A 3,655-nucleotide genomic window follows, 5' to 3' on the forward strand; every position below is an offset into this window, starting at 1 on the left:
GGGTGTGTTTAGTTAGTGAAAAGTTTGCAAAAATGTTGTTGTAGCACGTTTCGATTTTATTTGACATCTATTGTCCAACCATGGAGTAATTAGTCTCAAAAGATTCGTCTCGTCATTTACAATCAAACTGTGCAATTAATTATATTTTTAAACTACATTTAATACTCCATTCATGTATTGTAAAATTTGATGTGATGTGCGCCAGTGAAAATTTTTGGGAACTTTTCGCGGAACTAAACACAGCCATTGTTGTGTTGGCATTATTGCGACGACGCAACTTCCTCTGCCTTCTCCACGAAGCAAAGGTTTGTCGCTGGCATCCTGTTCTTCTCGGCTCTCCCGGCGGCGTGGCGGCGGGCACCTGCTAGTGCGGTGCGGTGCGGCGCCCCTCCTCCCTTCTCCTCCCGCTCTGACATGGTGGCACGTCGGGCAGCTGCGCATCGGGCGGGGTCGGGTCGGCCGGGCGCGGCTGAGCAGGGCTGGGCAGTGGAGGCGCGGCGCGGTGGTGGGGCGGCGGAGGCACGGTGAAGGTGCGGCGGGGACACAGTGGTGGCGCAGAGTGGACGGGCCGTCCATGGCCGGCTCGAGGCAGAGGCGGAGGCCCGCGCCCTCTCCCTCCCTGGCCGGCGGATCGAGCAGCGCGTGCGCCTGCGCGGCGTGGAAGAGGGTGGCGGCGGCCGGATCCGCACGCCGCACCGGCCCCTCCTCTAGCCTTGCCTCCTCCTCTGCCCTCGCCTCCGCGGTGAGGTCGGCCGGCCTCGTGGGGTGGAAGCCGCGCGGGCCGAAGCCTACGCGGCGGCCATGGCGGCATAGGGCCGCTTCTCCGACGGCTACGCGACGCGCGTCCTCGACCTCGGCCGCTTCCTCCGCCTCCACCACGACGCCCGCACCTTGGAGCAGCGCTAGGACGGCCATTTGCGCGGCCGTGAGCGCCGCCTCCTGGTCCGCTGCCCACTGTTCTAGCTCCGTCGTGCTCGTCGTCGCCTCTGTTCTCCTACCCCCACCACGCGTTGCCGTCGCCCTCCGCCCGCTGATGAAGGCCTGCCGAGGCCATACTCCCCCAACCTTCGGCTGGCCGTCACTCTCTGTCTCTCCACCTGCATGGTGCCGCTGGCCTTCTTCTCGCTCGCGGGCTGTGCGTGCAGGGGTGACTGCGCAGCGCCTCTGACCTCCGCCTCTCCCCGCTTCAGCCTACAACCCCTTCCTCCACCGCGGCTACCTAAGCGCTCAACCTGAGGGCTGGGATGTCCGGCCGTCGCGAGGTTGCCGTCCTGCCGCTCCGCCATCGACTCGCGTTGCCATCGCGCCACCGTCCCGCGGAGCATGCCGTGCTGTCGGTCTTGCTCATTGTTGCCTAGTTCCATGCCCTCTTCATCTCATTTTTTGTCCCACCAGGTACGGAGAACCACACGTCCACACTGCTCAGATCCTTCCCCTCTTCACCTCTTTTTGTTGTCTACGCAGGTTCGAGAGATAGCACCAGCGAGGAGGCTCATCCACCCTTTCCGGCAAGCAACTCTTTGGCAGCGACCAGGTAAGCCTTTCCCATTCTATACCACCCTCTGTAATTTTGATGTGGAATCTGACACAAGCTAGGCAAGCATTTGTGAGTGGTATGGGGAATTTCGCAATTGTTGATTGCTACCAACCATGCCGATTTATAATGTTCTGTTCATCCAGCAGACCATGGCTTACCTTGTCAATAAGTCAAGTGCTTGTCTGGTGCTTATTGGGTTAGGGGTGAATTATCCAGGCAGGATTTGTGATCAGAGATCTGTACTAACGTGAAGTTGATCCATTTCCCCCATTTGGAAATCTGTCAATTTCATGTTTATATCAGAAGAATTGAAGCTGTCACATACTATGAATGACCTATGGACAATTTTTAGCTTCACCTGTTGTGTCCAGCAAGAGAGATACATGACGAATTCATCTTTGTACAGGATTTAGATGAGATTTCTTTTCATTGCTACAGGTAGGCCATCAACTTCACTATCACTAACCACAAACAATGAGAGCTGCAGTACAGGTTCCTATAAAATTGACTGAAACTTGGTTTCAGGAAGGTAATTTCAGTAAGCCCTTTTTAGCCCTATTCAATTTGGCTGTGATCTCTGCTTCCAAAGTCTCAATATTCTACAGCAAGACAAAAAATAACGTTTGGATAGAAAAATCTTGGTGCCTACCTTGCCCTGTTTCTTGTGAAAAGAGGTCATCTGTTCTGTTTGTGTGTTGGCTTCCTAATTTTGTATGTATGTATTTGGTAGATATCCTCTTTCATTGACCGCTATAATATCTGTATGTGGCGGGCTCTATTCAAAAGAGGGTATGAAATAGGGAATACGTTTAGAACTGGTGCTGCCTTAAAGCTTGCTGCTACCATGCATGAATATCCTTAATTCATGTTCAAGATGTTTAAGTTTGCTTACTGGTGTACTCAATGCTACCCTCCGTTGCAGAAATCACAAATATGAGTCAATTTATCTGCACAAACAAGGAACTTGGCATTGTATCTCATACTTGGCACATAGAAGATCTGATCTAAAGTGTGGTTCTCTCATTCTCATATCATGCTGAGACACTAGCAATGGTGTCGCGATGCATGATAGTTTCATGGTTCATAAGTTTTTTATCAGCAACAAAGTTCCTTTCTGAATAAAGTGCTTGATAGTTCAGGGTTCAGGCTTTATTGAAGTGCTTGATAATTCACATTAACATGTCATGTTATATTCCGATAATTGAGTAAGACGAAGGTATCTGCTACACTCATGTATAGAAACTTCTAGGTGTTTATTTGCATTTCAGATAATTCACATTAACGTATTGGAAATTCAGGATTGCTGTTCTTTTCCTATGCAATCAGCCTTCCTATCAGCAAACCGATCGGTTCTATTCTTGTTAAATCTATTTGCAGTGTCCGGGTAACTATTTACTCCCCATAGATTTTGCCAGGAAGGGCGGATTCAATCATGCAGTGAGTAGCCGGTTTGACAGATTTGATGAAAAATTTCATCTGGGTGAGAATGGTATGGCAAATCAGCAGAGGCGGCCACTCTACATCATCGGTGTCACCCTACCACGCTTAGCTACGCACTTCTATTCCTGCTGAATATGTACATAGGTCAATGTCTTTTGCTCACCGATGGAGGGCTTCCTTTGGTGTTCCATATCGCAGCCTCCTTCAGCTGCTAAATATCCAAGTTACATTTCAGTGCTTGTATTATAAACTAGGTGTAAGCTCGCGCATTAGCACGGTTAGTATTTAAAATTCAAAAAATTGTATGTCGTCGTATCCTTACTATTTTTTAAAGATTATACTATTTGTTACCATACATCACTTTGTTCATTATTTTAAATTATGTCTTATTATTGGTTAAAACAATTCAAATATGATCTACCTATAATATCAATTTGATTTGTTGAGCTTTAATAAATTATGCATATAATTATTCTTAACTTTTTTATTTTGATTGATTGTTGTTAGCTTTAGTCTTTATTAATATTATGTTTGTAATTGATATATAGCTAAATGGTATTTACATTTAATTTTTAATAATAGCATTAGTGGGTAATTTTTAATTAGGCACACGAGTATTTTAGGATAATTTTTATTGTAATGACAGTGGTGGGTAATTTTTATTTTTCTATTTTTTCT

General features: G+C 47.4%; 1 long non-coding RNA gene across 4 annotated transcripts; it reads left to right on the top strand.

Annotated features, from left to right (window-relative positions):
• Positions 1–245: 245 nt before the first annotated feature.
• LOC120670437 lies at positions 246–3,334 on the top strand. 4 transcript variants are annotated; one of them, XR_005673204.1, is made up of 3 exons: positions 246–305; positions 1,465–1,534; positions 1,976–3,334. It is a non-coding gene; the product is annotated as an uncharacterized LOC120670437 (long non-coding RNA). The 4 variants fall into 4 exon arrangements; XR_005673203.1 differs by lacking the exon at positions 246–305 and adding an exon at positions 312–1,395; XR_005673202.1 differs by having other exon boundaries at positions 256–305; positions 1,465–3,334.
• The last annotated feature ends 321 nt before the right edge of the window (positions 3,335–3,655 follow it).

The sequence above is a fragment of the Panicum virgatum genome, chromosome 4N, assembly GCF_016808335.1.
Source record: "Panicum virgatum strain AP13 chromosome 4N, P.virgatum_v5, whole genome shotgun sequence".
In the NCBI taxonomy this organism is placed as follows: Eukaryota; Viridiplantae; Streptophyta; class Magnoliopsida; order Poales; family Poaceae; genus Panicum; species Panicum virgatum.